The 12413-nt window shown below is 41.0% G+C and overlaps 1 pseudogene; it reads left to right on the plus strand.

Moving 5' to 3' along the window:
• The first annotated feature begins 4027 nt into the window (after positions 1 to 4027).
• The window catches only part of LOC110954857 (raftlin-like), a 135462-nt pseudogene continuing 127076 nt past the window's right edge, over positions 4028 to 12413 (plus strand).

Raw genomic sequence — 12413 nt, forward strand, 5'->3', positions numbered from 1 at the left:
TCCATGAAGAGTTGAAGATGACATCACGTAAATGTCATCTTACTCATTATGTTGTTTTACACTTTTAAATCATGTCGACAATTACGCTGTGGGTGATCATTAGTGCCATTGAAGTCTCAGTGCCAGTCTGAGCAGCATCGGCGTTCTGGCACCTGTTTGAGTTCATTCAGTTTAAACGGCTGGAAAGCCAGTCAAGCATCCACCCAACATTCACAGCTTCTTTTGATTCCAGCTTCCAGTCTCTCCATGGTGCTTCGGAGATATGATTTGCCAGAATGACCCCTTGAACCTTTTTCATGTGCGGAAAAGTGCCCTTCCAAAATCAGATGCGCATTGCCCAGATCTAGATATGTCTTGGCAGCTTCAGCTGGGTGATTAAAATCTAATAGGGTTCCTGATGTGACAGCAAACAGAGGCAGGATATCTCAATCTTTAAAAGAGACGTGTCATTAATTTGCAGCCTGGAGTAAGAGTCTCATAGCGACGCACAATGAGGGCTCCCTGGAAAATGAGTGCATGAATCCCCTATTAGGCTAAAAATGACTTTGAGAAGAGCCCAATGTCAGGATCACATTGTAAAGGACTCAGTCTAATCACAGCATGTCCAGCTCTTCACCAGTTATAAAGGCAGCGCTTCAAAAAGCAAGTCTCTTCTTTGTCTCTCCTCATATTCAGTGTCATCTCAACCTGCCATTCATTTTTACAGTCTGACAAGCACTGATTAAGTCATTTGTTTGAGTTTCTTAGAGAGATTACAGGATACCTAAAAGCAATTCTTTAAATGGGGCTCTTAACTTTGTGACACAGAGCCATTGTTTTAATTTTTTCACATTTCTCACACGCTTTTAATTAATTACTTGCTTCCTCATGAATTAATGAAAGAAAGTTAATGTATCAGGCCATTGTAAGGCTTTTTCTGAGCTCAGAATAGTTCTTTGGGAGGCAACTATGCGCATTATCAGCCCACACAGAATACAGGCAAAGACTGTGTGGTGTCTTATTTGACAGAAATAGACACATCTACAGCTATTTCTGACCATTTGATAAACCGATAGGAAACCTCGATTAACAAAAGTACAAAAATATTCACTTTTATTCTTGATTCTTATCATGTTGGTCCTTGTGATGTTCCTTTGGCACTACCTAAATCTCTTCAGTAGGCATCCAAATTCCCCAATGCAGTACAAAACCCTGATTGTACACAATGCAGATGTTGCAGACTAACAAAACTACAGTAATGCTATTAGCACCTGAGTTACAATGTACTGTCAGCTGCTGTTAGGTAAATGCTCATATGTTCATGAGCATGCTCTCCATTTTAGCTTGACATCCACTATTTAACACTGAAAAGAATCTTCAATGTCATTAGTTTTGTAAGTATTTCCCTATTTTTCAAACTATAACTTTGCTGTTTTGTCTGCTCTGCAAACACAACTTCTATTGCATGCATTATGAAAGAGGAAAGAGGTCATCTTGACCAGATGATGGCACAAGACGAAAATTCAACAGAGTTATTAGGATTCATTACTGGCGATCATGAACTGCTGCACAATATTTCACTGAGGTCCATCCAGCAGCTGTTCAGATATTTCAGTTTGGGGCAGAGCTGTGGTTTAACAGACCGACAGCACTCAGGACAAAAAAAACAAACAGTAAGTGTAACAGCTGTGTACTGCTGAGTAAACAGCACTCTTTCTTCATAACCGTCTCAACATCCTTGAGAAACAGATGCCAAGGCCTGGTGAAGGATTCGCCATTGCAAAAGATCCTCATCCAGCATCTATTCTGAATCAGTGACCTGGACACCTCATGGAGAAACCCAGCTGTATGTGCTTTACCCAACAAGTAATCAGGCTCTCCTGCCTTTACACCTCAATAACCAAGACTGAAGAGAAGCTGGAGAAAAATTGGACATGATGCAGTCTAGGGGTCGACTGATATATTTTTTCAGGGCTGATACCAATAGCCTTCGTTAGTAATCAAGTAGATCAAGTAGACCACTTTTTGGAAGCTTTCTAGACACAAATCTTTGTTAAAATGCCATTGCTTGCACATGTTTTATAAATTTAAGACAGCTTTCAACATTTGGTGGTGACTACAGATAGACAGAGGCGGCTACATCAGAGCCGAAGTGATACATTTAGAAATAAATTAATTTTTTTCAGAACTGGTTAAAAAAATAACAATCTCGACACCTGAAAAAAATGCTGGACATCAGATTCCCTAATCAGTCAGCCCCTAATGCAGTCAGGATCTAAATGAAGCTAAAACTTTAACTTCATTCAGTTCTTTACCATAACAAAAATAAGCAACAACGAACAAATTAAAATATTTGCACCAGCTGCAACCCATTAGTCCCACAAGACGAACAAGAAGTTATAATTTAATAATATTCTGACAAATAGCTTACAGCACATTTTAAGCATGACAGTTCTTTAACATTAAAAATAAAATACAAAACAATATATCAACATTAATAAAATGCAAAACTAAAAGGAGTAAATCTAAATAACACAAAACGTAAGTTGTCGTAGTGGTAGAAACAAAATTACATGATGTATATCATGGTAGGTGGCACTAGAAGAAGACTAGGCTGAAGAGATGTTTTTAAGTGTTATTGAAAAGTCTGAACCAAGCAGTATCGTTTAATTGTCATTTCTAAAGTTCTTCCTCTGCAGCTTGTTAGTTGTTGAGATGATTCAGTTCTCATCACATGATCTACAGTAAATATGTCGAAACCCCTCTGACTTCCTTTTCCAAAGTTGAAAATGGAACTTCAAGCTAAAATAAATGTAGGCTTTTTATTCAAAAGTGACCAAATACAAAGAACAGTGAAAGATAACTATGATTGATTTCACTTCATTCATTCAAGCCTAATCTGTCTACACCACTGATCTTCCCTTTTCACCCAGAAGGATCCAGTCCAACCCATGTGCCTCTTTCCAATCACTAAGGTCAGTATCTCACATTAAGCATAAAAACACAAATCTGTGTAGTAACATGTTTTCCCCTCAGTTTAATTTGTAGTAACTTAATTTTTTGTCCATTTGGGGGCAGCAGAAACAAGCTGTTAACACAACACTGACACTGAGGTGGATATTAGCAAATTTACCCATTAAAACAACAAGCAACATTAGTGCACACTTGAAGCTGTGTATCTTCGCAGTCAGTGTAAAATATTCACTCTTTTTCCAACTCTGTTTAAATCTCGAGGGAGTATGTGCCTCTTCTGCTGCTAAATGCACCACTACAGTGTTTCCCCAGGGTCTGGTGGTGAGACGGTACTGTGCGGTGGGTTCAGAAGAGCTTCAGTTTGCTATGAGAGAGGTGAGAGTGAACAAACACTGTGAAGCTGCAGCCGAGAAGACAGTAATCTTAATAACATTAAAACGCTCCACAGAGCTGAAAGAAGCAAGATATTAAATTGCTTAAAACTATCAAATCCATCCAGGGCAGAAAAGATCTTAATTAGCTGCGTCCATCAATAAAGGATAAGATTTGCAGAGTCGAATTAAACTTCTTCCCCCAGCAGTGATACAAATATGCGTTCACCTACAGCACGAATTCATGTTGTTGTGGTGGTGGTGCTGGAAATCACAGTTTATGTATCAGACAGCAGCTGTTTCTTGAGAGCGGTGGTCCCTCATACAAACTGGCTTAAATAATGAATATGGAGCTATAGGGGGTCCTGACCCGGACGTATTAAATATGCATAACCACTACACAGATGAAGAACCCGAGTCCCGAGGATCACACAGTCACATGCATATTCAACAAGCCCATCATTGTTTTTTTTCATTTAGCTAAACTTATCACCAGCTCCCGAAACTCTTCAGCCATTCCCAGACCATGCAGCTTTGAATGTATGCGACTATCGACTATGTGGCACAGCTGCTTTCTTTCTACTTCTCTCTCTCTCAAACAAACTATTGATTGCTATTTCTGTCCTCCCACCTTTCCTTTCCTCCCCAAACAACACCCACCCACCCTTCCTCGTCTCCTCCCTCTCTGTAACTCTGGTATTTCCCAGCGAAGCCCCCTTTCTCCACCTCCCCTCTATCATCTCCCCCTCCTCCTTCCCCTTTCCTCTCCCCCGTCCTCTCCTCAGATGGATTCTTCAGTCAGTCGTGTGGAACTGGTGCGGCTGCCGGAGAGGCAGACATTGAGGCAGAGAGGCTGTTCTGAACAGACGCTGGGTCAGAGCGCTCAGTTGCTTCAGACAATCACAGGGGAGCGAGAGAAAGACACAAGAAAAGAGACAGAGAAAGAGAGAGAACACCACACAGACAGATAAGCTGAAAACAGAGGGAGAGACAGGGGAGGGAGGTAAATATGTGACAGGATGTGGTTTCCCTGAGCTTGCAGAACACTGGTATACAGGCATACTTTGAGCATGACCTAAACACACCGAGCGTACAAGTGTGTTTGAGCTCCGTTAGGTGGTGAGGGGGGAAGACGAAGCAAAACCGCTGGAGCTGCTGCTGCTGCTGCTGCTGAGCCAACAGACGCTCTTGTTTCTCTGCTGCCTGCCTGCCTGTCGGAGGATTGTGTTTCCTTCAAGCCAGCCAGCTCCACGGCAACCTCAGCCAGCTTGTCGGACAGGATCTGAACCCGTCCTCCATCCTCTCTCTGCAATTTTTCTCCCTCCAAGTAGAATGCGATTCTCTGCTGGAAGCTCTCGTCCAGTTGCTGTGTCCAAGCAGTGAACTTTTCCACCAGATTGTCAAACAGGTAAGTTCGGTTCCTGTTAACAGCATGCGCATGAATTTGAACTTCCAAACAGATGTTACTGTACTCACGCCTGCTTCCCTGGATGGCAGCCACTGTAAACTTGGACTGCACGGTGGCAATTGTTTCCCACAGAGCGTTGATGTATTAGACGCAAGCCGCAAGTTCGGCGTTTGAGCGGCGTGTTCCAAAACAAGCTCTGAATCCACTGCTACCACACACACGTTCGCTAATTCACACTGCTCACACACGCAGTGGTCATTGATCACGCACATCAGCAGTGTTTTGAGAATGATAAGAATGTCTACCTGGATCCGATAACGGAGTGAATCATGACAGGAAAGGCAGCAGAGTGTGTGATTTGTGAGCTACTGTACTGTACGTATGAAGGGTGTAAGTGTGGGTTTCCCCCGTGTGATGTTTCGTGCGACGTGCGTGACTGCCGTATCTGCCGTGTCTGCCTGTACATGTGGATGTTTACACGCCTAGACTGCTGTGGGCTCACGAGTTCATCCAAGCATGCGTGCATGTATGAGAGGAGGAGGTTTAAAGGGAAAAACAAGTTGAGGGATGGCAGGAGGTGAAGGAAGGGCGGGGGTGAGGAGAGGAGGGGTGTCAGGCTGAAGGAAGACGAGGGCATGAGAGAAAGGAAAAGCCGGGAGGGGGGAAAGAAGTGAAACATGTGTGCTTGTGTGTGTGTGTGTCTGTCTCTCTCTCTCTCTCTCTGTGTGTGTGTGTGTGTAGGAGAGAAAGTGAAGGAGAGAGCTCAATCTCACTGAACTGAACTGCTGTTAATTAGTTCCAGCTGGTGGGGTTGTGGAGCGTCGGGCTGCGTTAACTCTACAGTGTTGGTGGGTCAGGAGTTCTCTGTCTCAGTCTGTGTCATGCGCGCGCACACGCACACACACACACACACACACACACACACCTACACACACACACTTACTTTTATTGTAGTGAGGTGCCTCAGCAGCAATGTTTCCATGTCTTTTTATGTACATTTTGAAGAATTTCACTACAAAAAGTTAGCGCAAGTGGCAAATTATGTTTTAGAAAGTACCTAGTTTTTATGCTAGCTGGAGGTGGTTACTAAGTTTAATTGGAAAAGAGTTCATCAGAAGGGGAACACCTTTTTTGAGTAATTTCTGAGCTACTGAACAATAAATTTTCATAATTGATGAGTTGTTTCATATCCTTTTGTCATCTCCTTGGAACAGCATGACACATCTGTAAAACCAGCTGACATGAAAGAATAACTGTAGCTGTAACAGGTCCTGAAGACTTCTTTCCATTTATCTCTCATATTTCTTGAGTGTCTTCTTTTAGGTTTCTTTGTGGCAAACCACATTTTTTCTTCTCACTTCTTCTTCTACTCTGTTCATTCTGACACTGTGTAACGCTGCCTACACCGCCACCTTCTAAAGACAGTACGTAGATACTGAATCCTGCAAATGGAAACACGGCTACTTACATATGCATTCCTTAACCCTCCATCTAAGCTTAACTACTACAACTTAATGCCTATCCGAATTCTAACCTAAACCTTACAACCAAGTGCTAATCCTCAAACGAAGCCCTTTGAAGTAGTGTGAACCATCTCAGTGGTCCTTGCAACACCAAAATGTCCTCAATATGATAGTTTTAAACTAAACATAGCAAGAAACACTGAAACACACAGTCCACAGAAATACGCTCCTGCAAGGACATTAAAAAGTACCCAAAGGAATACAACACTGTTCTGAAGAAGCCTCTTGGATGAGAGCTGACATCTTCCAGAGGCAAAAAGAGAAATCCAGTTGCTCTTTACTGAAGCTTTTACACACGTGGACAAAATTGTTGGTACCCCTCAGTTAAAGAAGGAAAAACCCACAATTCTCACTGAAATCACTTGAAAACTCACAAAAGTAACAATAAATAAAAATTTATTGAAAATTAAATAATCAAAAACAGCCATTACTTTTGAATTGTTGATTAACATAATTATTTAAAAAAACAAACTAATGAAACAGGCCTGGACAAAAATGATGGTACCTCTATAAAAGATTGAAAACTATTTGACCAGAGTGACATGATTAACTCAGGTGTGTCATTTAATTGACATCACAGGTGTTTCCAAACTCATAATCAGTCAGTCTGCCTATTTAAAGGGAGACAAGTAGTCACCCTGCTGTTTGGTGAAAAGGTGTGTACCACACTGAACATGGACAACAGAAAGCGAAGGAGAGAATTGTCCCAGGACATCCGAAAAAAAATTATAGACAAACATCTTAAAGGTAAAGGCTATAAGACCATCTCTAAACAGCTTGAAGTTCCTGTGACAACAGTGGCTCATATTATTCAGAAGTTCAAGACCCACGGGACAGTAGCCAACCTCCCTGGACGTGGCCGCAAGAGGAAAATTGATGACAAATTGAAGAGACGGATCGTTGGAATTGTATCCAAAGAGCCCAGAGCAACCTCCAAAGAAATTAAAGGTGAACTCCAAGGCCAAGGTACATCAGTGTCAGATCGCACCATTCGTCGTTGTTTGAGCCAAAGTGGACTTCATGGGAGACGACCAAGGAGGACACCACTGCTGAAAAAAACTCATAAAAAGCCAGATTGGAATTTGCAAAAATGCATGTTGACAAGCCACAAAGCTTCTGGGAGAATGTCCTTTGGACAGATGAGACCAAACTGGAGCTTTTTGGTAAGGCACATCAACTCTATGTTCATAGACTCAAAAACCAAGCATACGAAGAAAAGAACACTGTCCCTACGGTGAAACATGGAGGAGGCTCAGTAATGTTTTGGGGCTGCTTTGCTGCATCTGGCACAGGGTGTCTTGAAAGTGTGCAAGGTACGATGAAATCTGAAGACTATCAAGGCAGTCTGGAGAGAAATGTGCTGCCTAGTGTCAGAAAGCTTGGTCTCAGTCGCAGGTCATGGGTCTTCCAACAGGACAACGATCCAAAACACACAGCCAAAAACACCCAAGAATGGCTGAGAGAAAAGCGTTTCTATTCTATTCTATTCTAAAGTGGCCTTCTATGAGCCCAGATCTGAATCCCATTGAACATATGTGGAAGGAGCTGAAACATGCCATTTGGAGAAGACACCCATCAAACCTGAGACAACTGGAGCTGTTTGCTCATGAGGAGTGGGCCAAAATACCTGTTGACAGCTGCAGAACGCTCACTGACAAATACAGAAATCGTTTAATTGCAGTGATTGCCTCAAAAGGTTGTGCAACAAAATATTAAGTTATGGGTACCATCATTTTTGTCCAGCCCTATTTCATTAGTTTGTTTTTTTAAATAATTATGTTAATCAACAATTCAAAAGTGATGGCTGATTTTGATTATTTAATTTTCAATAAATTTTTATTTATTGTTACTTTTGTGAGTTTCAAGTGATTTCAATGAGAATTGTGGGTTTTTCCTTCTTTAACTGAGGGGTACCAACAATTTTGTCCACGTGTGTATGGTTCTTATGACTTGGATGACTGAGAATCTACAGACACAATACTCAGAAAGATCGCAAATATTTAAACTCAGTATACACATAGCTAAACCCATAGAAAACAGGTACATAAAAACAAAAAGACATAAAGCACACACATAGTGTAGCTTCATACAGTGCTGGGAAAATGTGTTGGGAAGTATAATGAGCTAAGATAACACTAACATGGTAAAAGCAATTTACTACATTAGAAGCCAGTTTATGTATTTCTTCATTTCTTTATTTTACAAGTAATTTTTTTTTTTTTCAAATTTCCCGCCTATGGACACTGAAAAACATGTAGCTAGCTTACAGTTAGCTGGTAGCAGGTGTTTGCAGAGTGAAGTGCATATATGTCCATGTATGAAGGAGGCATCACATACTGGTTCTTACTTTATTTTAGACATTATAAGCTCTGCTGAACTTGTTGCTGTAGAAATGCCCAGGAAAATGTAGCTCATGTGTACCCTACTGCACAGCAATAAAATAATCACCCACAATAAAAGCTTTCTGATTCAGGAAAATAGCATCGTAACCACCCTGGAAGCCAGACATTTGGGCTGTGCAGTTACTCCAAATATATTTCAAATTGCAATAAGGACAGTTGCAAATTTTGGAGGAAATGACAATGTGTCGTATGTACACACACGTTTTTGCATATTGTTCAGCCCTATAAGAAATGTAGTAAAACAACTAACACTACTGCTCGTAGCACGGCTGCCACCCAGCACTGGCTTCACAAAAAAAATACCAGCAGCACACAAACACACACATGTCCACATGCCAAGTGTGTACATCAAAGGGTAAGTGAGCTGTATATATACACATAACATGCAATGAACCCATGGGAACATGCATGCATGCTACACATATGCATGGCATGAGCACATAAACACAGGTGCACACATGCATTATTAACACACGCATACGCACATAGAGGAGGGAAACCCCATATGGCTGCCTCATACACTGGCCACTCTGCAGCGCGGATGTTGGAAATGTGGAAGCCATTGTGGTTTGGGCTATAATGCCACATCAAAAATGGAAATGTACTCAGGGCAAAGGGTGAAACAACCATTTCCCTAAAGGGTTAATTCACCTAAACTGCACGAAAACACATTTACACACTAATGAAGAGTCATATGTAGCCATGCAGACAGTTTTGGTTTAATCTGTAGAGATTTTGAGATAGCTGTCTAGAGACTTGTGCCTCCTTTTCCTATGCAGTTACAAATTGTAACTAACTGCTTTTTTGTGATGCTTTATAAATCAATTGCAAGTATATGCCACTAATAAGAGCAGCGCATGGGTTGCCAGGTCGGCTGGTGTCACTGTCTTAGTTCAGTACTCACATGCACAAAGGTAACCACACCTATACCTATCCCTATTTTCCATAGACTGTATATATAGTGAACGTAGCATCTGGCTCCAGAATTGAAGCCCACCCGGAAGTGTCAAAAACTTGCAATATCACGCCGTCCGCTAGGGTTGGCTCCAAAAATCTTTTTCGCCATAGACCCCAATTCATTTTTGGAAAAAATAAAATTTGATAGACTGATGTTCTACAGCTCAGGATTTTTTTCCCGTTAGTTTTCATGGTCAAAATGAGAGATCAGGTGGCCGATCTTAAAATAAATCAATACTGAATTTTAAATAAATCGTTAAAGTTGGTGGAGCCAGGGGGCGTGGCTATACTTGATAGACAGCAACAGAAGCCTCTGCGGTAAAACGTGGGCGGGATAAGAGAGTCCTCAGCCAATCCTGCCCCTCGTTGCTCTCCGGTCCAGCCTGTTTGATGACGCTTTTTATGTCACTGGCTCCAAAAAATCCAAAACGGCGACCAGGAAGTAGCAAAATCTGGGCTTCATTTTCTCGGCGTTGAAACCAACGGGTGACGTCACGGTTAGTTTACGCCTGCTATTTTCATACCGTCCTGTGTAAAAATGCTTTTGAAAGATCATTTGGTTTGGTACAGTTTGGTTTGATTTTAATGCCAAGCTTCAGCCAGGGTAAACAAATCATCTGAATATCTTCCAAAGTTATACTTCAGTAATAGGATCAAATTCCCACTTTGTGCTGCCCTGATCCTCCTGAGCTGCAGTGAAGAGAGATAAAGAGAAAGTTCATGTGAAACTGGAAAACATCCATTTGAAAAGTGTAACTTCATGGCCACTATAGAGAGAAGGAATGATTCGAGTGAATCATGACTCTTTCAATGTAGACTTCATGTGAAATCTGTAAAGTACTCTTAAAAATAATCTGAACTTGTCCTTGAGTTTTCGACTTGATGAATGGTTGTTTAAAAAAGAGCTTTCACTAATGATTTAGTAACATTTAGAATTGCAAATGTCTCCCTAACCTTTGGTGACAGCTTCTTAGAAGGTGTCTAATGACTCTTCATTAATGACTTTATCAACATTTGTTTTGCAGAATTGATGTTTTTTTTTAAAGTCAGATTCATTAACCTTTATTGATAATTTACTAACATTTATAACTGTAGGTTTATGACCTTTATTAATGATTTAATATCATTGCCCACGGATATCTCAAACCTTGCATAATGGAAAAAAAAAAGAGAAACTAAGGGCTAAATACTGAGGTAAGTGGAAAATATTTTGCAATTTGGGTATAGCCCTTTCAAATCAGCCAAACACTGTGTTCTTGAACGCTCATCACTGACACATGTTAACCAGCCTGTCACAACATACACTACCAGTCATATTTCTGGGTTTCCTTTCTCTCTGCCATCCATTTGTGTCTTTTCTGAAGCTGTGTTGATTTTCTTTTAGCAAACATGTATTTTAATCAACTTATGTTTGCTATCTGATCCCAGCATAAAGAATTCCCCCATGGGGTGTGAAATTTCATTAAGGTAATTGGCGTTGGTTGGTTTAAACCATAAAGCGTACTCCTCTCCACTCAGTATGTACAGAAAAACACCCACAGAGTGACATAACAAAACACCAGAACATTTTATACTCAGAAATACAGTGTGTGTGGTGGCTCTAATTGAAAGCCAGTTATGTTTAAACCATGTTAATTTCATTCTACTCTCATTTCTTGTCTTGCTCGCTGAAAGCCAGAGAGAAACTCGTACCAGTTTCAGATTCACTACACTGTAAATGTACATGGTAGAGATGTGATCCCAAAGAAAGATGCTAGAATGTGACATCTACTTTAAAAAAAAATCAAGTAAGAGGGTGCAAGAATTAGATAATGAGAACTTGTAGGTCTTTGGTTGACAGAAGTATCCATAATTAAAAACATCCAGAGTGTAATTAGAAGTGTTTTTATAGTTTAGTGCATTTTGGATACAAACACAGGCAATTTGTTGAACACAAATGTCAATGAGCAGAATTGTAATGCAACCTTTACCCAGTAAACAAGGCTGAATGACATGCTGGTAGATAAGCCATGAGTTCTGCAGTCCTCATGACAGGGTGTCATCTTGATTGCAGCCCCAGCTGGAAGTCTCTCATCTTTTCTCCCTGAAATGTTTGGTTACAAGATTTCGGGCAAAGATTATTTTCCCTCACCGCACTGCAAGGTGACAGTGATCACGCTTTTGAAGATACGAAGTTATTCAAGCCTCTGGCTTCGCCCCAGACCTGAGACGGCATATTAGGATGAACCCTCCAGGCGAGACGGAAAACACAAAAGCCAATATTCAGCCAGTTGTGCCGTAGCTCAGCCTCAAAGCAAAAAAGACGGAAAAAAAACACCCCCCCTTGATATTTCTATAAGGCAAATTGACTCCTGTTGTAATGGGTGGTCAAGAAAATTGCAGCAGTATTGATTGGGTAATGTCCAACATGGACACGTCGATAGGGTGTCTGAAAATCTAAGAACTTAGCTTCGTCTGGCTTTAATAAAAAACGACCTGCCTGGAGCAAGTTCACAGAAAGCAATGAGTCACTCACGGGAAATCTCTTCAAACCCCTCCGTGTTTTAGAGAAAAATAGAAAAGGGGGCAACCAAAGAATTTTCTATTTTTAACCAGGTATTTTTCTCTCTTGGTTCTTGAAATGACAAACAATCCTCCTTTCATTATGTTTCTTTGGCTAGAGCTCGAAAACAACCGTGACAGTTTTTGTGCAGGTTTGAGTTGAGATAATGCTTTTGCTTTTCACTTGTGAAAAATTGCAAAAATCCCAGCGTGGATAGATTATGCAGAACAAATCAAACTCATGACTGTCAAAGACGAG

This window comes from Acanthochromis polyacanthus, chromosome 12 (assembly GCF_021347895.1).
Source record: "Acanthochromis polyacanthus isolate Apoly-LR-REF ecotype Palm Island chromosome 12, KAUST_Apoly_ChrSc, whole genome shotgun sequence".
Classification (NCBI taxonomy): Eukaryota; Metazoa; Chordata; class Actinopteri; family Pomacentridae; genus Acanthochromis; species Acanthochromis polyacanthus.